General features: G+C 34.5%; 1 long non-coding RNA gene across 2 annotated transcripts; it reads right to left on the reverse strand.

The window, feature by feature from the left end:
• Positions 1-12,656: 12,656 nt before the first annotated feature.
• LOC148184835 (uncharacterized) lies at positions 12,657-22,382 on the reverse strand. 2 transcript variants are annotated; one of them, XR_015772005.1, is made up of 3 exons: positions 22,293-22,382; positions 21,204-21,323; positions 12,657-13,176 (listed from the first exon to the last, which is right to left on the reverse strand). It is a non-coding gene; the product is annotated as an uncharacterized LOC148184835 (long non-coding RNA). The 2 variants fall into 2 exon arrangements; XR_015772006.1 differs by lacking the exon at positions 12,657-13,176 and adding an exon at positions 13,789-14,237.
• Between the last annotated feature and the right edge of the window lie 461 nt (positions 22,383-22,843).

Raw genomic sequence — 22,843 nt, forward strand, 5'->3', positions numbered from 1 at the left:
AGTCAATGGTCACCACAGAGAGGAGATCAGTGTCTGCTCATCTTCTTCCCCACACAAGGAAGTAACATTTCTTGGCATTGAAACAGTGGTTAAACACTGAACAGCTTCCTAGAGAGGTGGTCAATGCCATAAGGCCATGTCTTTAAGAGGCATTTGGAAAATGACCTTAATAACATGCTTTGATTTTTGAGCAGCTCTGAATTAATGAGACAGCTAGACTAGATGATAATTTTAGGTTCTTTTCAACTGAAATAGTTCTATTCTATTCTATTCTATTCTATTCTATTCTATTCTATTCTATTCTATTCTATTCTTTCTCCAAATATTTTGATAGCCTTAAAAAAAAACCCAAATAAATTCTGCTAAATTCCTGTAAGATTATTTATAAAATACTATAAGATCAGCCAAATCACATATAATGGAAAATCACTGTCCACTTGGAAAACCTCAGTCATTTGGGGTTTAATTTATTTTTATGCAATAATAGACATAGAATCTGGTTAATTGTCTGTATCCAGAGTTCTTGTTAATATTGATTTTTAATGCAGTAGAACACACAAAGCAAAAATGAAATAAACTGGTTATCCTTTCTGTATTTGTTGCATGAATAATCCAGCCACAAGGTTAAATTAGGTTTTTTGTTTTCTTATCAACAGGGAAGCTGCAGCCAGGTGAGATTCTGGCAAATAGAGCTACTTTTTGCCCTTTTCAACTTGAGTGTGTTAGCTCTAAGGGCAAAAAGAAAAAAATAAATAAAAAAAAAAAAAAAAGGAAAGAGAGGCAACAATCAAATAAATCGCCTTGTACAGGGAGAAAGTATTGTGTTCAGCCTGACCTTGGCCTGCAACTCTTGACATCAGCTCTGGAAAATGTGTCAGTTTTCTTGCCTGGTTTGTTCAAGTGGTGAAGCCTTACTACTACTGTAAGGCATACTTTACATACACACACAAACACAAGTACAGTTATTTCTATGAAGTCAGAGGCAACAAAGCTGCCTTTGTATCTGGCAAATATAATTCTTTCCTCCTTGCATAATTGCTTAGATGTTTTTGTCTGAAATTCTATTCACATTGACACTTCATGTATGTGTGAAACTGGTTTGAATGATGTCTACATTCATTAGTTTTTCCACAGTAACTATTTCCCTTACAAGGTACATGATCCCAGAGCAAAGAAAAGTTAACAATTTAAAACTCTGAGGGTGTCTTTGTTGGGAACAGTATAATTTTTTAATTCACATTCCTTTCACTTAGTTTCTGTAATCCCTGAAGAGAACAGAGTCAAACTTTGTGTTTTAATTAGGATTTTCAGTATTTATGGCCTGCAGCAATGAAAGGAAAAAAAATAATTCTAGGGTTGTTGTGGGAAAAAAGATTGGGCCAAGTTTGCATTCTTGTGACTGTCATTTACATTTTCTAAGAACAGTTGTAAAAACTGAAAATGGTTTTATTATTCACAGCTCGCATGGTTAAAAGTAACAAAGTGAATTTTGCATAAAATACTGGTAAGAAATATCTAGCAAAGATAGTGAATTTAGACAAGGAATGCTACTCTGCAAGGGAAAGACTGGAATTATAGAAATTATGATAATTAAGATAAAATTAAGGTTCAGGTACACAAACTCAAAAATTCTGCTGATTTTATAAACACAACAGTTATAGATGCATAGTATTGGTACTAAAAACTGCAGAATTTAAAGGTGGTGGAGTGAAGATCTTGTGTCAGGCAACAGAAGCTTACAAGAGTTTAAAATCTGGTATCACTACAAATGTGCTAAAATTCACTACAGGACTGAAATATTGAAAATGTACATTTTTGCTCTTTTGCTTTACATTAGAAGTTTTTTTCATTTGTCAGCTGTAGAGCATTCAGAAATGCCAGATGAATGAAATATAATTTTTCTGGTGTTGCTTAGTTATAAAGCTTCCTGCTCTGTTCTTGTAGGCACCTGATTTGTTTGACTGTTTATTGACAATTCTTTACAGCCACTGAAGGCTAAACTGTGTAAGTGGATCAAGATAATCACTCAGGGAACATCATGCAAATGTGGTAAAGCTCTGTGGTTTAATGGAACTAGATAATTCCCAGCAAAAACACTATCACAACTCTCTTTCTAGTGAAACTTTCTGCACTAAAAAAGTTAACAAAGATAAAATGAAGTAGCAAAGAGTAGGTAAGAAGAGTAAAAAATTTTTATCGTGAATGCTCCCAGAATAAAGTTTTTTTTCCTTTTCTATAGAAAAGAGAGAAAAAGAACAGAATTGGTTTATTGGAAAAGTTATGACAACCTTGTTTGGTGCTGTCTTTAATAAGCAAAGAGCTGAAAATATCTGAAATAATCCAGCAAAAATAGAAACTAAAAAAGGAGGTAAAACATTCTGTGTCTGTTAAGAGACTATTTGCTAGGTGCTCTAAAAGCTATGTAAGAAAGTGGGAAGATTGCTGTAAAAAACACACATGAGAAAAGAATCAAAATTTAGAAGTATCAGTGAAAGGTAGTGACCAAGAACATACCCACTTTTGTTTTTTTGATGCTAATTTGGTGCTTAACTGCTAACCATGTATTTGAAAACTCACACTACACTTTGAAAAATGAGACTAAATAGATACAATAAAACAAGCAAGTGTAATTAACAATTGAAAAAGGAAGAAAAGATCAGCTATTGTGCATAGATTAACAGTTCAATATTATATGAACTGTTTTCTTAAAAGGAAAGCTAGTGTCTCACTCTAGATAGTCAATTGTCTTTTGAAGCTGCCTTTTTAAAATGTTTAAAACAAGCATACAATTTAAGCTGAGAAAAGTGCAATCATGCCTCATGTATTCTAAACTCTCTTCATTTCATGAAGTACACACAAAATTTTGCATTTTCCATGATACATTCAGAAAAATGTCAGTTTAGCAAAACCAAACTCCAGCTCCTCAGCAAAAAAAAAAGTGCAACAGCAGAATTATCCATAGAGATACTTATGGATGCTAAATCTGAACCAGAGTGCCTGTAGTTATTACAGGCTACGCAGAGCTCGATCCTGCCTGAGAGCTAGCCTGAGAAATTCATAGGAGGATTTTAAAACAATCCTCAGAGACAGAAAACAACTGCCAGGTGCTGTTTGTCTGTCCTCTTGTTTTCCTTGCAGGAGAAAGTCAGGAGGTGGTGAACCCCACTGACCAATGATGGTGATGTGGTGATTTACTAACCAATAAGAGTTTCCTTTCTGTACTTTCCACGAACTAGTCTATAAAACAAGTCTAAAGTAATAAACTAAGGAATTCTCCTGATCTGACTCCTTGAGAGTCTGTGTCGCCTCTACCCAGCTGTTCCTAATTAGAGCAACAGATACTAACAGATCCAAAACTCACAGATTCAAAATTGAAATAGAAGATTTCTCTGCCTCAGTTTTCATACAGTTATCTTAGTATTTGTAAGCTTCTTAGTACCCTTGAGCTCTCATAAATATTTGAAAACCCTCAATATTTGCTCATATTTGAAAAAAAAAGCCAAACAAATAAAAAAGATCCTACCTTCCACCGAAAGGTCTAACATTGAATGTTATTTATTTCAGAATGGCAGTTTCCAAAATTTTAATTAGACTTATTTATGACTTTTGAATCCCCTTTCTGTGTGAAAATGTCCAGTAAAATGTGAAAGCCTAAAATTAGTGTTCTCTTCCCATTGCTCACCATTAATTAAATCCCAGTGAGACTTCACAATTTTTTTCATCTCTTTCTTAAAATTTCTGGAAGAAATTTTTAGAAGATATCCTTGTGAACAAGGAGTTGAATTAGTAAGAGCATAATGGGGAAAATAATTTGTTTTCTAATTAATTTTTGCATCTAGAATGAGTCAAGCACAAGACAAGGGAAGGTAACAGTTTCTTTCAATATCTGACAGATAAATGATCGATAATTGCTGACTCTCTCTGAGAACAAGATTCCCACAAAATTGTTGGAATACAATACGGCAAAGCATAAATCCTTCTAAAAATTTTCACTGCTTCTATTCATTCCCTTTTTTCCATACAGATGTCTGTGTGCAACCATGAGCATTCACATGGGTGCACATACACTGATATGTTCCTCATTTTCTAAAAAATAACAGTCTTAAAATAGCATGGCTGTTTTCATCATTCACTCATGTGGACACATTTTTCAGAATAAAAAGTAAAAATATACCTTCTTTCTAATCATATTTATGAAAATAGAAATAAAAATGAGTATAATAAAAAAATCCATGTCAAAAAGTCATGAAATAGATTATTCTTTCTTTTCTGCTCTTAAATTGCTTCATCTTCTCTCAAATTTTGATCAGATGACATATATTTAATAGAAACGTATTTTTCTTCCTTTGGAAATCAACATCAACTGTCTTCTCACTGTCTGCTGGAAAAATAGGAACAAAAGTTCTTACTGTTTCCTTAATAATTTCAGTTCAAGGCATGTCAATATAAAATAGTGCAATTTATTTCTGTATATCAACTTATAATAAATGTCATAAAAATATTGAATTTTCATTGGGAAAGGAAATCTGAAATGTGTAACTAAAGCACTTGATCTAGCTTCTACAGTGATGAAAAGATGCAAACAGGCAGCTGATCTATCATTAAAATGTTAAAAGCAAATGAGTTAAGCTCTTTATTTTTTTTTTTCTGTGTGCATATACTTGTAAATCTGAATTTATACAAATAGTGTGCCCAAAATTAATGAGACATCTCACATTAGACATTAGAACATTTCAGAGTATCTGTTTTGAATCATTTAAACATAAACTTTATCCATGGAGTTCAAATTAAAACTAGATCTGGTATAAGTCTTGATATCTAGATGTGCTGAGATTCATTATGGCAGTTTCATCAACTATAAAGAAAATTTACTGATAACTTATATATTTGTCTAGGAGAAATGGAATGTGAAAAGTTCTTTTAGTAATATCTGCTTTAGAATCAAAGAATCAGGAAATGTTTTGGGTTGGAAGGGACTTTTAAAGATCATCTACTTTCAGCTTCTCTGCCATGAACACCTCCCACTAGACAAAATCTCCATCTAAACTGGTCTTAAACTTTTCCAGTTATGAAGCATCAACAAATTCTGTGGAAAATCTCTTCCAGTGTATCATCACCCTCATGGTAAAAAAAAATAAATTAAGACATCTCTTCATTATATCCCAAAAGAAACTACTTTCAGTTTAAAATTCTTGACCTGTGTCCTGTTAGTACAAGCCTTGGTAAAAAGGTCCCTCTCCATCTGTTTTATAAGCTCCCTTTAAGTGCTGAAAAGCGTCAGTAATGTTTCCTCAGATCCTTCTGTTCTCCAAGATGAACAACACCTCTCAGCCTTTCTTCATAGGAGAGTTGTTCTAGACCTCTGATTATTTTCATGGTCCTCCTCTGGACACGCTCCAACGAGTCTCACCTGCACTGAGGACAGGAGTTCAGGTGAGGTCTCATGAGAACAGGGTAGAGAAACCAGTACATGGTAGAAAATTCAGGCTCATTCACAGAATATAATTCAGGACCCATCATGCATGTCCACATCTTACAGCTGATGATAACCTGCTAATAGTCATTCTTCTTTTGTTGTCTGCCAGATCCCTGGGAAAATGTTCACTTATTTTTGACACCTTGATTAGAAGGCAACTGCAAAGTACCTACTAAACCACCTTACTGGACAAGGTTAGACGGACTACGTACTGAGACACTTTCTAGATAAGATTTTTGTTTCTGTCTTGATTTTAGCTATTTAAACTTATTTGGAAATAGCTTCTATATGAAATTTACTTTATTTATAAATGGAGTAAAAGTAGTTACATAATTTATCAGAGAGTGATGAAAGAAAATGTAAATTTACTCCTTTTATGCGTGGTGTATACAGTATTTTTCTGTTTTATTAGGTAAAGCCCAAATTTATATGGTATACTACAGGATGAAAATTACCAGTCTTTAAGAACACCAGATGCATAATAAATGGTCTGTATTATTTTAGTAGTAAATAATATGAAAATAACATGCAAATGGATTTTGTTGCTGTTGTTGTTAATAAACAGGTCATCTATAAAGCCAAATAAGAAAAATAGATGATGTAATATTTTCTTGAGACTGAATAACATTTATCAAAGTTCATCTTGTGTTTCCATGTTGTGCCATTTTACAGTTTTTTCTTGGTGACCTCACTAATATTTAGCTATTTTTCATGTGCAGACCTCACAAAGAAAAGATTCTTGGCACTTTTAGGCAAATGTCCATTTGCATTTTCTGAGGGTGCTTTTAATAGTTAAAAAATTTCAATAGATTGATTATATGGTTACCTTTCAATGTTGTTAATTCAATTACTTTTTCACAACTCTGTTTCTTGTTGAGTTGCCATTATAAAATATCATACTTTGCAAAAATGGATCAAAAGTACGTCTTTAGTGTAGTGTTCAATATGGAAATCTATTCTTAACCATATGCAATTTCAAAAAAAAAATCTCAGTATGCAGCAGCTGTGTTTCTTGAATATGTAAGTGAATACATGGTCTTTAAAGTTCTCATATATTATGCTGATCAAAATTTCCATTTAAACACATTGTAGATATGCACTGTACTTATCTGTAATAATGTTTTTTCTTATATGCTTGCACACAAGTACGTAGAAACTACAATAATGAATATGAGGAATTTCATACCTCAGGCCAAGTATTTTTTCACAAGTATCTATCAAGTAGATACTTGTGAAATAATTTTTGGCACTGTTAATACTTATATCATTAATGATTTTGCTTGTGCTGCTGAATTTTGTTTTAGATTATGTACAAAAATAAGAAAAAAACATGTTTAAGAAACATAATACATCACAGACTGAAAAATAAAATAAATGATACAAAATTCTATTGTCAGAGGCATGAGTTTATTTAAGCATGAGAAATAATTGCTAGGTGAAAGATAGTGCTTTCAGACAACTGAATGAAGAAAGATTTCTAATTATATTGGTTGATAGCATCACAAAGATCAGGACATAAATGGGTTCATCAACAAATCTCAGAATCACAGCTGTCCCATTCCTAGGCTTAGTAGGAAATGTAGCCAAGCTGTTGGAAACAATAACAGAAATAAGTAATGAATGGCAAATAAGAAGAGATTAAGATGAAGACAAAAATATTCAGTGTGCATTTGACACTGTCTCTTACAACATCCTAGTGTCTAAGCTGGAAAGACAAGGATTTGATGGATAGACCACTTGGTGAATAAAACTTTGGACGGTCACACTTAAAGAGTTGTAGTTAACAGCTCGATGTCCAAGTGGAAAATGGTGATGAGCTGATGCACCTCAGGGGCAGGTGTGGGGTCCGGCACTCTAACATTTTTGCTGGTGACATAGACAGTGGAACAGCAAGTTTGCTAATGACAGTAAGCTGTGTGGTGTGGTTGACATGTTGGAGGGAAGGTCTGTCATCCAGAGGAACCTTAGCAGGCTTGAGAAACATCTGTGCAAGCCTCATGAAGTTCAACCAGGCCATGCGCAAGTTCCAGCACCTGGGTCAGGGCAATCCCTAGCACCAGTACAGACAGGGAGGAGAACAGATTGAGATGAGCTCTTGGGAGAAAGCCTTGTTTATGGACAAAAAGCTCAATATGACTCAGCAATGTGCACTTCCAGCCCAGAAAGCTGATGACATTCTGGGCTGTATCCAGAGAGCTGTGACCAGCCACCCAAGGGAGGTGATTCTGCCCCTCTGCATGACTCTTGTGAGACAGCGGAGTACCTGGAGTACCGTGTCCAGGTCTGGGACCCTCAACAAAAAAAAAACAGTCATTGATCTATTGGAATGACTCCAGAGGGGAAACATTGGTGTGATCACAGGACTGGAACACCTCTGCTATGAAGACAGACTGAGACAGTTGTTCAGCCTGGAGATGAGACAGCTCTGTAGAAACCTTACAGCAGCCCTCTAGTACTTAAGAGAGCTACAACAGAGCTGGAGAGAGCTTTTTTACAAGGGCATGTAGGGGCATTTCCATAGGACTTGGAAAAATGGCCTTAGCCTGAAGGAGGGTGGTTTTAAATTAGATATTAGGGAGAATTTTTTTACTGTGAGGGTGGCAAGACACTGAAACAGGTTGCTCAAAGAGGTTATGTAGTCCCCACACCTGGAGGTGTTCAAGACCAGTCTGGATGGTGCTATGAGTGACAGGTCCTGTGGATGACTCTTTTGCCCATGGCAGGGGTGTTGGAACTAGATGAGCTTGAGTCCCTTTCAACCCCAACCATTCTCTGTTCTATGATTCTATGATTCAATGATTCTATGATTCTACAATTCTATGATTTGTTCCCAGTATACAAGGTTTATAGAGGATTACAAATTTCTCCAGGAGGTATAAGGATAAACAAAATTTTCAGGAACTAACCATGGGTTACTAGTTTTCTTTAGTGAGACGTGGATGCATATTAGTTTATTAAGGGGGACATTAACAGTACATATATCTTTCTCCTCTTTCATGTGAAGAACTATTGGGAAGTTCTGGTAATGAAATTTTTTTTTGTTTACCACTCTCACTATATTGCTTATTTTCTGTAGACAGTTAGCTCAAATTATTGGAAAATTAGCATGTTCTTGAACATTTCCTTTCTGTTTGTTTAAGCTATTACACTTATGAGGCTCTTAGGAATGAAGGAAAGAGGAACTGCTTTTTTGTCTGGAAAAGGCAGTGCCTACTTATGTTTAGATAATGACCGCAGAACTACAAGAAAGGGAAATATGAATTAAGATTGCATATTAAGATATATCTTGGCATCATATGTGCTCTTCAATTTATTAAGGTCTTGGCCAGAGTTTGATGGATTTAACTGTGTATTTCTGGTGCAGCATAAACTTGAGTTACCTCTATATTTAGCTATACTGCACTTGATGGAAATTTTCTCTCCAGTTTATGCAACATTTCACAGTAATTTCATGCTCTGGGGAGAAGGGAAGGAAAGGGGAGAAAAGAACCCTTCTTCTGTTTTTGCAAGGCTTTAAAACCAGGATGTAGATTAGTGCACTTGACTTCAGTTTGAAATAAAATCAGCCAACAGAGATTTTACAAGTGTTGTAGTTGCCAATTCTTGTATTTTAAAGTATTATGTATCTTGGTGATTCTGTAAGATGAGAAAAAGGAATTTCTAAGCTACATCATTTGAAAAAAAGTGAGGAAGGCAAAAATGCAGAGGGAAAGAAAGAAAGAAAAAGAAAAGGGGGAAGAGGGAATGAGGTAAAGGAGAATGGAAGGGAGGAATGAAATTGACCAGTTGTTGCATATACTGAAGCACATAATGTTTAGATTTTAAAAACATGAAGACTTTCCAGCCGAATCTCTTCCTCTAAGCAATCTGGACTTCTTGGCTAAAAATAAAGATCCTGCTGCCATAATAACATATTGCTCTTGATTAAAAATGCTCATTAAATGGAATTGAAATTCTTACTAGTGGCTAAAATTATTCTCTAAAAATAAAATATGGGCCTGGACTAATAGAAGAAATATACAGTCCAATAATAGTTTAGCCAGATAAAGTATTTAATTATTTAGGTGTGTAAACACTTCTAATATTGTAAAATCAGTGTAAGACTATCAATGTAAATTCAGACATGGAAGGACAATTTCCAACCTGTCTTTTTAAGAACTCTGTCATAGATGAATATTTGAATTATCTTATTCCACCCTTTCTCCTTTTCTTCCATTGTATTTATTCATCATTTTATTATTCATCATTGCAGAAGTTAGGTTTGAAATGTGGAGGGAAGTAGCAGAATGGAGCAAATGTAACTATGTCCTTTTGGGAATACATGAACCGTTCTAGCAGAGGATTCATTTATTACACAGTTATCACTACGTTATCCAGATTCATCCTTTTAGAGAAAAATCCTTTTAGAGAAGGTCAGACCCATTCTGATTGACTTCAGTTTGAAATAACATCTGAATGACCACCTGAGGCTGTGCAGAGGTACTTTATCTTCCTCCGCTTCTGGAAATCCACAAGATGTAAGGTTAAATCCCTTCTCTCTTCCATAGATTGAGACAATCCCATTCAGCTTGTTTTCTGTGACTAACCAGGAGGACTTCAGTTAAAAACACTACTATCTTTTCCCATCCCTTCAATATTCAGTGAAATAATGCCATTCCTCCAGAGATCAGTAAAAATTTTATCTCTCTGATGTACTGTTTCTGTTCAATCACATGCCATCACTTATCTTAGTCCCGGGCAGGGCGAAGAGAAAATGAATTATCTAGAAACATGCTGTAAATGTGCATTGTAAAGAGCATATGAAGGCACCTATTGACTATTAATTGAGTCACCTATTGACTCTAAACATCACAAATGGACTGATTTCTTCTGGACAAGTCCAGTTCTGGGGCTGGTGTTAATATAGTCGATGTAGGATGAATTGAATAAAATCTATGATTAACAGTATGGATATCTATGAAACTAGACAGAAATGTCATCTCTCTCTTACAGCATACCAGTCTATATTTTACCAAAAAATGTAACACTTTTATATTCATATAGTGAAACTGGCTACATTAATAAAGCAATATCTTCTAACTTTTATAATAAGCTCATAATTTAGGATTTTTCCAGACAGCTTACCAAAGCATTATTAATAAAAATGTTAAAGTTTATTAGCATAACCTTTTTACTAATATAGTTTCCAGACTGAAGATAAATAAAAAATCAATATACTTAAACTTTAATAAGTGCTAAACATCATCTATGTAAAATGTGGTTGGTCCTTTTTCTCTTATGGTAAACATAAAGTAATTAAAACTAAAAAGAAAAGTGTGTTTGCTAGAGTAGAATAATATCAAAATATGCCTATGCTGAGGAGGATGGAAGGAAATATAACACAGATGGCACTGATTTAACAACTACAGAACATCATTCAGTGCTGTTCGGTAAGTGGAAAAATAAAGCACTCACGTGCACAAACTCCAAACTACTCTCACAGACAGGTATAGATGCATCTGAGTTTCTCTCATAGAGCAATGAGACTTCTGATATGGTTGGTACTGATATGATATTTCTTGATATGGGTTTGTTCTCTTGGTGCAAGACTGTCATGCCTGGCTGGGAGGTCCAGCACTCTTCAATGGCTGTGTTACAGATGTTCAGAAAAGAGATCAGAGAGACTCTTTCTCATGAGCTTCAGTTTTATGTTAATAATGATTCTGCAGGTACCTTCAGAAACACTTCCTTAATTAATGCAATTTAAAATATTGAAATGGTGATGTAAAGTGCTGGACAGGTAGAAGTACAATATAGAAGACTAGTACATTTCATAGATCACATAGTGCTTTTAACGCCTATAACTAATGGCCACTCTTACAACACATATAACTGCAAAAATTATGATCAAAAGTGCTACTTGTTAGAAAATGGCCTGCTATTATTGCAAACCTATTAAGTAGCAATATAACATGTAAAATGTCTTTTTGTTACTCAAACAAAATGCCTGCAATGGAAAACACTACCGCAGCATGCTGGTCCCCAGCTGTTATATAAAAGATTGGGGTAGATCCAACAGAAAACAGAAATTGAATCAGATATTATTATTTGTTTTGCTAGAGTAGCTACTTGCTAAAACTATTATTTTTATTGTCCTCTTCCCAGGGGTCCATTTTTGAGCTTTGGTCCTTGTGTATATAAACTTGTGATGATTGTAGAATGATATCACTGACTAATACTAACCAGAGGAAATAAAATTTATCTCTTTGAGTAGTAAATACTTAGGAAATCCATAAGATCTTGGATTCTGGGAAAAAATAACCTTATGTGCCAATACAGGCTGAGGGCTGATGTGCTTGAAAGCAGCTTTGAGGAGAAGGACCTGGTGCACAACAACCTGTCCAGGAGCCAGCAGTGCCCTTGGAGCCAAGAAGGTCAACAGTATCCTGGGGTGCATTAGGTAGGCTGAGGGAGGTTACCCTGCCCCTCTGCTCAGCTCTGCTGAAGCCACATCTGGAGTGTCCAGTTCTGGGCTCCTCAGCACAAGACAGACTTAGAGCTCCCGGACCATGTGCAGCAGATGAGACAAAGATGATTAAGAGACTGGAGCATCACTCTTATGAGGAAAGGTTGAAGGAGCCTGTTCAGGGGGCCTGTTCAGCCTGTAAAAAGGACAGCTGAGAGGGGACCCTATCAATGTCTGTAGTATCTAAAGGGCCAAGAGGGTGGAGTCAAGCTCTGCTCCGTGGTGCTGAGCAATAGGACAAGAGGCAACAGGCAGAAATGTATGACTGAGAAGTTTTCTACTTTGTATGTGACTGAGCACTGGAACAGATTGCCCAGAGAGAGTGTTGAGTGTCTCCCACTGGAGACGTTCAAGAACAGTCTGAGCACAGTCCTGTGCCATGTGCTCTGGGATTACCCTGCCTGAGAAGGGATCAGATGACCCACTGTGGTCCCTTCCAAATGTTCTGTGATTCTGTGAGGCAGATTCACTTCATGTACCCAGGGACTGGCAAGTGCCTTTTGGCATCTGGAAACATCAACTTGATTTTGCATGGAAATTTACCTTCATTTGGATTAGCCTATGATGCCTAAGAACTGTGTCTGTAAATCTAAATTATTCACTCTAGGCTCTCTTTAGGACATCAGAAGTACAAGAATATAGAAAGGAGATTCATCAGACATCTGGAAACATCCATTTTGGGTTGAATTGCTTTTTACGAGTATTTAATATAACTTAGATAATCTAAATTTTAAGACACAGCAAATACATTTTAAGCAGATTAATTATTGATAATAGAATCATAGAGTAACTTAAATGGGAAAAGACATCTAAGATATCAAGTCCAAACATTTGCAAAACTAACACTACCATTTAACCATGTTCCTAAGAGTCTCCCTTACATGTATTTTAAATATGTATTTAGGGATGAGGACTCCTCCACTTCAGCCTGTTTCAGTATTTGATAAAGCTTTAAGGGAAGACATTTCTCCTAATATCCAATAAGAAAGGTCATTTTGTCTTATCCTATCTCTTGTTACTTGGGAGAAGAGATGGATTGTCACAAATCTTATCAGGTAAGTTTCTTCTGTCTTGTGACTTCCTGGTCTTCATCCGTGCAGAGAACAACATCTCTTCATGTTATTGAAAATGCAATAATTCATTGATGTGATGTACATATCATTTTTTACAGCAGTAGGTCTCTAACAACAGTGTTCTGGAAGAAAATAAGAAACAATCTAGGTTTTCTCCCCTCTACTCACACACACGCAAAAACACTTAGAATAAGGAACTCATACATTAAAATCTCAAATTATTTATACAAAACCGTATTTTCACCTAATAGCAATTTAAGTACATAACTCTTATGGTGCACAGAAAAAATAATCAGGAGAAATGCTCATTTTATTTTAAATAATACCGGTAAATCCCAAAATGTACTGCAATGCATAAATATCAGCCTTCTATAAAACATAGGAGAAGCTGTTGAGCAGAAATTAGCCTTTAAATAAAATTTAAAGGTCTATGGAGAACACTCATCGTGAACAGAAAAGGTAGTTTTTGTTCTGTAATTGGGACTCATAATGTTTTCCCTATTAGATCTTATTAACCTATATATGCAGTATACAACAATGCACAGTAAGTTTTATTCACTTTAGTCTTTGCAAAATCTCACAATTACAATCTCCAAAACATGTGAAGCTATTTTATAATGTTAATTAAGGGTCATGGAGTATTGTTTCCTACATGGTGTTACTAAGCTAGTGAACTGTAACAGTGTGCTGGAGTTTTAGTTAGCACTCTATTAACTATACCTAAGTGGCTTGCTTATCTTCTTTGTTTAGCAGGTCATTTGACACCCAATAATTTCATGTTATGAAAGAAAATGAATAAAACTATGTCAGCTTAGAATATGTCAGGTTTTTATTTTCTCAGTCTCTCTCTCCCTCTTTGCTTCCCTATCTGCTCACAAAGAAGGAGAAACAGAGTGTATTAATGTTGACAGGAAGATACTGGTAATAATGAACATTGCTCAAATAGCTGTGATGGTTTCTGTTATTATTATTTTAATAATTTACGGAAGTATCTCCACAGGGTTGTGTAGAACTCTAGAATGTAGCATGCTTTAAACATTTAATAGAGAAGTTGTATGTTTCTTCGTTTGCCTTTTTTCTTTCCCCTTTTTGGGATTTTTTGGGTTTGTTTTACAAAATCTTGCAATAAAACAACCAGATAAACTAGGCAGGATTGAGGTCAGATATATCACAGTTCTTCATTCTGTGGCAAAATTAAAAAACAAAGTAAAATAATTATGAAATGGTAGCACATCAGAGTAGTATTTGGCTAGGACAACAGCTAATGCAGTCCTGGATTTTCAGTTTCCTACTTTTCTCTCTGAAGTTCACCAAATTCACTTGAGTATCAGATTAAGAGTCACTGTTTAGCTGAAACAAGGGGTTGTAAGGTTCCCATCAGTAAGAAGTATCAGACCTTTTCAAAAGTGTCCAATAAAAATTCAAATGGCATTAACACAGGTTTTAGATCAGTCCCTGCTTATTTCTAGGACATTTATTAAGCAAGAAAGCATCAGATGCAAACCCATAGTTGGCCATCTGCAGGAATTCCTCACACAGCCTCAAAATATGGTACCATTTGTGTACAAAAACTTGAAATTGGTATTCTTTACAGGGTCAGCTAATATTTCTATCTCACAAAATCCAATAGAATGTGCAGAAATGACCCCTCATCTGGGTTGACACAAGCTGCTCTATAGGTGGCTAATGTTTTATTTTTCTGCTAATTCAGGTATTGGTCTAGCAAACGTGCAGGAAAATAATTGCTCTATCCTTTCCCAAAAAAACCTCAGAAACTGAACTGTCACTTTGTTGTGTTGAACATGCCTGTTTCCTCTCCCCCCTCTTCTTATTCTCAAATGTCAACATGAAGAAAAAGAAAAATGCACAGATAACCTCCTCCTCCCCCCCTCCCAATTCTTTAATTTCAATTTTCAAATCATCTTTTTCTGGTTACATATCAGTTGTATATTTTATATAAGCTATAAATACAATTCCTTATATTATGGGGACATTAAAATTAGACTGACAGAATCATAAATATTTGGTCATCAACACCAAAACTACAAAATTAGAGTGTTGCTGAAAGTACTGTCCCTTCTTGAAACAATTAACGGGAATGGATCATACTTAATTCATACCTACAATAAATTGACAGATACCTCATTATAATTTGAAGAAGGAGATACCTCCAAAATGAAAGGAAACAAAAAGCAGTTATACTGGTATCTAGCTAGATTAAAGCTCCAGCTGCCTATTTTAAAGTTCCTAGCCTATAAATATCTAAAGTAAGCATTTAAGCTTCCCTTTTTAACATTTTTTAAAAAGGAAAGAGTCTATATTTTTTCAAAGAAAAGTGGTTGAAAATAAAACAATTAGACAGATTAAAAATATGACTGAATATCAAAATGGTCCCTAGTGCAGAGCACTTGATGACTGAAATTTACATCTCCTGTTGCAAATCATATGCTCCCCAGGTAAACACCTTTCTGACGAGCTAATTGAAACACAGGTGGTCTATAATATTACTACAATTAGAGAAAACAAATCAAGATGCACATTTTGTAACCTACTCTCATTCAATGACTTCGACTGATTAATATCACAGCATATTTTAAACATTTGAAAAGTAAGAGCTGGATAGTAAAGGAATCACACAGTAGTTGCCATCTTGGATATGACCAGTGTATTTTAAAAGATGTTACACTCGTGTGTGGTCAAGACAAAACACACTGCAAAAACTTTGACAAAAGGTATAACTTCTTACCTTTAACATAAATCATACTCCTAAAATCTTATTTTAGGAGTTTATCAACTTCTTTAAATCTGATTTTTTAAATCAAGGTTTCTCTGACATGGAGTACTTCTGTTTACAAGTTATCTATCGCTTTTGTGTCTAAAGGAAATCTAAAAAGACTGAGCTCCTAATTTGAGGAACTTTGTTTCATATGATGACTCAGATTCTCTAATGCAAATGTTTCCTGGTCAACATTTATACAGGCAGAATACTGGGAGGAGTTGTAGTCTTCTGTACCTCTTTTATGAAATTGCATATTTAGATTGCATCTCTTTGTTTCAGAGATAGATATAAGGACATATTTTTTTTCCTATTGGACATTATACTGACTGCAGTTTATTCCTTTTTCTGATCGTATGTAATGGTACCACAACCTGCTGAAACATGTGGTTGTATTTTTCTTTGTAGAATTTAGGCTTGAAACATAGGAGCTGGCACAAATTTGTGTTTCAGAACACATGGAATGTCAGAAACAGACTAGAGATATGTGTAGTGGAATGTTCCCACTACCCACCAGTTAGATTAAAAAAAAAAAAAAAAAAAAAAAGTGGTAATGTGGCCTGTTGCATTAACATTTGATTTATTGCAGTTCTAAAATAATAATAAAAAAACTACATTAGTAAACTCAATTTTAAATAAAAAGTAACAAAATCTGTAACCAATGTACCTTGTTTGTTAGAAAGAGTTATTTTACATGCCTGATTTTAGCAGAGAATGTGACTCCTGAGACCATTTTCTGTTATATGATTGTGTCACTTGTAATGACCCTTCAAATGTTTTCAGGAAGTGATATTTAGTAATTCTTCTCTCTAAAAACTTCAGAATTGTTGGGAAGGTAGAATTAGAAAGAAGTTATAAATATGACTCTTTAGCCAGAAAGGCTAAGGAAGAAATACAAATGATAGCACTGTTTGAATAATTCAAAGAAACCGGTCTGGTATGCCAGAACACATTTTTTCCTGCAATAAAACTAAGCTGAGACCCCTCTTCCTAGCCTTATAAGGAAAGGTCTGAAGGACCCTGAGATAATTAAAAATATGCAAAAACTGTGATTTCTATAGGTTGCACACAAATGTTACCGTATTAGTATACTTAGAAAGATTGGTTAGTGAAAGGAATAGAATATTCAAATTTATAGATTATATAAGTAATTGTAAAAGAGAGTTCTCTCTCGGTTTCTCTCTTGGTCTCTCTTGCTACGCTCTCTTAGCCATCTTGCCGCACTCTTTCTACACTCTTACTGTTCTTTTTCCCCGGCTCTCTCACTTCTGTTCTGTTACTCTCTTTCTTAGCAATCTTAAGTCCTGAGCTCATGTATTCATATTTTACCCCCTTTTGTATTCTTCTCTCTGAGCCCGCTTTGAGCTCTATCTGCTGGCTCATAGCAGGCTCCCTCTCTCTCTCTCTCTCTCCCACGCCCTGAAATAAACTTCTAACACCTAACTAGATTATAGAGGTCTTAGCCATGTCTCAGACCGTCCACCCCAGAAAGCATCTCCTACACAGAATGGTCTGATTGTTTTCAATTCTAAACTTGACAACCTGACTTATGGCCTGGTTTCATTCCAGTTTTTGAAGGCCAGCTTTAGGCATTTAGCTGAAGCTACCAAGTGATGACCTAGCTCCTAAAAACATTTTGAAGATGATGGAGTTGCTAAAAATGTCCTGTGAGGATACTCAAAACCTCACACAAGAGCAACTTAAATCCTTACTGTTCTCAATTGCTTTTAGAGACTTTTCTAGGATTATAAGGCTTCCTAACTCTGTGTTAGTAGGATAGAATGAGTCCAAGACATTGCTCTTTCTGTACTTACATGTTGTCATTACAAATAAAGATAAAGTATGACAAATTTGGGAGTGGGAGAAGAGGGAGGAGGAGGGAAGAAAAGGTTTATCATTGCTTGTTCTAGATTTGAACATAAAAAATAAACTGAGGAAAAAGAATGTCTGTAGATAATGGTTTGAGAACAGAATATTGACAGCATCATATGCTTTTACACTGCAATAAAAAACAACCAGTGTTTGGAATGATACAAAAAAGATAAAACCTTATCCTGTATATCCAAAAGCAACAGCAATCAGTATTTGTCTTCACAATGTAGCAATTTATTCTTGAACTACCAAGAGCCTTCAGACTCAACTAGGTTGTTATTTTGTTCATGGAACTGAGCATTAGTCCAGTCCTGAGCTGTTGCTAGTCATTTCTGAACACTCTCGTGTTTTAATAACATGGGGCAGATGAAAAAATGCAAATTGTGTTTAGATGTCTTGTCATTCCTTTAATTTTTTTTAAAAATCTTGACATGTATATGATGCTTTCCACGTTCATTGTTATATTCCTCATTTGTTTGGAATATCTAGGCATGTTTATGCTTGCAGTTTCAAAGTAGTACTTATTTGTCACACACACCTCTGTAGTAATGCTTCACAACCGCACAAAGAAATAAATCACAAAGGTCAAAATCTCTTCTAGAAAACGTCATCAGATAAGATAAATTGATTTGCTTGCAGAAAAATTCTTTATTAAAAGCAATACACCTAAATAATTTTCACATATCTGAGATAATTATCTGACCATACATGGTATTATTACTTGTTCTTTAAGCAATTCTGCTCTGAGGCTTTTTCTATAAGCAGAGATGTATTAAAAGGTGTTCAGATCTCTAAAATAGTTTCAAGTACTTTTGGGGCTTTTTAAATCAAATGGATAAAATCAAAACAATAAAGCAGAAAATGAGTAAAAAGGTTTTAATGTTTGGCTTAAAGCCAAACTTACCATTAAAGTTGTAAATATCACCACTAAATAGATAACAATATAAAAATATATGTAAATCAATAGAAATGTCTATACAAACCTATTTATGAAAATCTATTTTCAGCAGCTTGCAGCACTATGAACTCAGTTGTATTGTGCTTTCATTTTTGAAAAATGTTGGCACAAGAGACTTGACATTTAAAGAAACAGGCATACATAAATGCTTTCAGATACTATTACTACTATTTTTGTTCAGTGGACTTTATACACATTAAAAAATGGCTTATATCTATTATATCTGTTACTCAGGGGAAATTATCTGTCAATCATTGAATAAAAGCTTCTCCTTCTAATGACATAATTTTAATGATAGTAGTGTAGTTTTTCAGAAATAAAATACATGGCATGTAATCAGACTTCATTTTCTTCACGTGAATAACCCTTGGGTTGGCAGGGAAATATTATAGCACCACACTGCCATTCCCAGTATGTGACAATTTGAGCCCACATGGCGAGTATTTTTCAAATATATATATTCATTTAACTGAATACTGATGAGTCGTATCAAACATGCATGACACATAGATGAAATTTCAATTATAACAGCTTAATCAACCAGGCAAAACTTTTATCAAAGACAATTTTGTAGGACTTCTTATTTCATACATTAAATTTATTGAGATTTCAAATTAAATATAGTCTTAATAGTAAATCTGTGAATATTTTTAATTTTTTTTTATATTTTCAAGCCCATGGGTGTTTCTGTCTTTTTTTTTTTGAGGGAGTTATGCACGACCTGAACATGTGAGGGAGAGGTGAAAGGGGTAACAGACAATATGTGGCTAAAATCCATAACTATTGCCTGCTGCAATTACTAAGATACACAAAATCCTCAGCCTGTAAATCTAGAACAGCTGCATTGGTGAGGAGGCAGTTTTTATTGCTCTGATACAATATTTTATTCTTTTATAAACTGATTTGTTTCATTTGTTCCTATTGTACTGCTTTTGTTCCTCAAAAGGATGAAGGAAGTAAAAGGCTGAAGTCTGCTTAATAATTGGATTTTGTTTCTTAATGTGATATTTTTACCTCATTTTTCTTCTGAAATAAAAGCATACGGAAAATACTTAGTATGTGGCAACCAACTATAAATAAATAATTTTTTTAAAACAAAAGATCAAAAGGATATATGGGTTGCAGAAAAAGACTAGACCTAATTCAATAAAGGAGACTTTTGTCAGAATTTGTGCTGTGTCTGAGGTTTAGAACTGTGGATTACTTTTGACTTTTGTTCCTCTCTTGTGTTTGGTAGTGTTCATTTTTATCATGCTGCAACTATGCTTTTATTTGAACATAATATACACAGCAAATTAGACACCTACCCAGTGAGGAAGAAACAGGTGCTCCTGAACATTTTTTTTTCATGTATAATGTACAGCAAAGAGAAACATCATTCAGAAATGCACCAATTACTCTGATGTGTTACAGCCACTGTTGAGAAACTACAGAGAACTATTTCTTTCATAATTTGATTAGGAAAATGGGAAGGGTGAAAATAGTGGATAGGAGAGAAGATGACAGTTCTGCATTATTCACAAGAGAAGAATGCAAAGAGAAACAACACATCCCACACAAAGCAGGATTCACCTCTCACTGAGTTCTGGTTTCTTTTAAGAGAGAAGAAGATATGGTGATTATTAAACACAGTTGTTCTAGGACATACAAAACATGATCCAAGGAAGAAAAAAAAAGGGCATTTACTAGAATAATATAATAGATTTATATACAGAGTTATTTTTTAAAAAGCGCTTGAAAACATAGTAGCATTCCACTTGATGAAATGAGGTTTTTAGCAGATGGAAAATGAAAGTTCCTAGAGTTGCATTTAGCCATCAGATATGTGATATACTATTAATTAAATATTTTTTTGAAGCAGGAAAAAGATGAACAACAATATTGAAGCTCAAAAAGATACAGCGTACATTGGCTACTAGCTAAAATTTAAATCTAACTATATAATGCAAAATACTAATTTAAATAAAGATTAAAACATATTTTTGAGATTTCATTTTATGATAATGGCCAAATTTCATAATGTCACATAATTTTTAGATAAAATTATAGAATGCAAAAAATGCTGAAATTAAATACGCCAATGTTTTAAATTTCCAACACAGCACTATTGCAAATAAAAGTATTGCTCCTTTCTAAATTTGCATGCAGTTTCTTCTGGTCACATATTCAATTTCCAGTGAAAGACTACAATTTTTCTAAAAGATTGTAAAATGTTAGTATTAACTCAGCAGCCCTCAATTATTTTGCTCTGGATCATAAAATTATTTCCTTAGAAGGTAAATTTTCTAGATCAATTAATTTTTCAATTATTCATTCAGAAATTAAAAATTTGGATTTTCCATCATGAGCACAGCAATCTATCCTACCCAAATAATGGAGAGGAGTGGCACACATTTTCAGGAGTCAAAGCATATCACTCAAAAGTTCATGAATAGTAATTCCTATAATTTAATAAATCATATCCTATAATCCCTTTAATGAATTTATCAATACTATTTTTTCATTTATTTTATGCAATTTTCATACATTAGATATTTACTCACCTGAAGGAAAATAGCTCTCAAAACATGGAAATTTTTCCACAGAATATATACTTTTCTTCAACAGATTTGTTCACTATCTTGATAGGGACTGTGTGATGTTTTGCCAGAATGCAGAAAATACTGGGAAAAAAATCATAAATGTGTCAAGATGGCTTTTATTTTTTTTTATATAACACAACAATAACAAAAAGATTCTTCTTTGCTAGGCATTCCAAATGCAGATTGTTTTTTCCAGCTAAGTATAAATTTAATTTTCCACAATACACTGATAAAGATTTTACATTTTCATAAACATAGCAATTCCAGAAATCTGAATTTATATTTTTTTAATAATTTCACAAGTTCAAGAAATGTCTTCTTGGAAAGACTAGATAACCATGTCTAAATTCTCACAGGATATCTACAACGACAGTTAGACATATGCCTATACCCATATCTAGGCTTACATTAGCTGTGTATTTTTAAACTTTGCCTATCCATCTCTAACAGCACAGCAAAAGCCAGCCAAAGGCCAGTTCTGGACCTCTGCTCAATTTTTACTGTTCCTAGTTTGTAGTTCTCTCCTACAGACTGTCTTCCTATGAGGTGGCTTTTATCATCCTCTACTTTTGCTCTGCTTCATTTCAATTTCATTCTGCCTTTATTTGTTTTTCAGACTGCTCCAGAATTCTTGTAGTATCCCTCCTGCCCTAAACTGCAATTTTTCCAGGGCCTTTAGAAGAGCACAGTCAGAAAAACATGGTCTCAATTTGATATCTACTGGGAAGAACCATAATTTTATAACACATCTAGATCACATTTGAAGATTAATTTAGATCATATTTAGACCAATCACAGAAGGACAGCTAAGATGAGTAAATTTCTTTCTAAGAGGAAACTATCTGGTTTAATGCTACATAACTTTTATTTTTTAAATTTTTTTTCACAAGGAACATAAAGGAAAACATGTCAATGGTCCAAGTGCCTTGCTTTCATTCAACTCTCTCTTGTAGGACAAGGATTTTCACAGGCTTTTTTACATTTTGCAGAGAAAATCAAACAAGAGAGATACTTTTGTGCCATCTCAGGCCATGACTTCTCTTAAAATACCTGATACTGCATTGGTTCTGTAGATAGTCAAGCCAAAACATCCCTCCTTCATTATGCAGCCTGGATAGACTCTTTATTAAAAGAACTTCTGGGCCTGCTGCCAAGTGCTTGCCTGTTCAGGTATATACTATCAGGCCAATTGTCTTCTAAAATGGGCCAGCTGCATCTAGCCTGTATTCTGGGATGAGCTCCTGAATTTAGCTAAATCTCAAATCCTGTGTGGGAATTATCTAGCAGAAGACCAGACAGCCTGATGAGTGTCAAACATGAGTGGTTTAAGCTGTAGATCCTGATCCCATGACTAGGATGGTACAATAGCAGACTTGGAGAATCTCTTTGTCAGGAAATTCCTAACTCATGCATAGTATCTGTTAGACAACGTATTTGTTATGTGTTTTGCATAAAGAAAAAGGGTAGATAATATATATTGCAAGAGGTTTTGCTTTCATTGGATTTGATCAGTGGTCATTTAGTGCAGGAATTATACAGGGGTATTGTGATAATGCTTAGTGATTATTTCTCATCTTTTCTTGTAAATGTGTAATCGAAGC

This window comes from Pseudopodoces humilis, chromosome 2 (assembly GCF_049639895.1).
Source record: "Pseudopodoces humilis isolate 2021_Gansu_Grassland_sample_001 chromosome 2, ASM4963989v1, whole genome shotgun sequence".
NCBI classification, from domain to species: Eukaryota; Metazoa; Chordata; class Aves; order Passeriformes; family Paridae; genus Pseudopodoces; species Pseudopodoces humilis.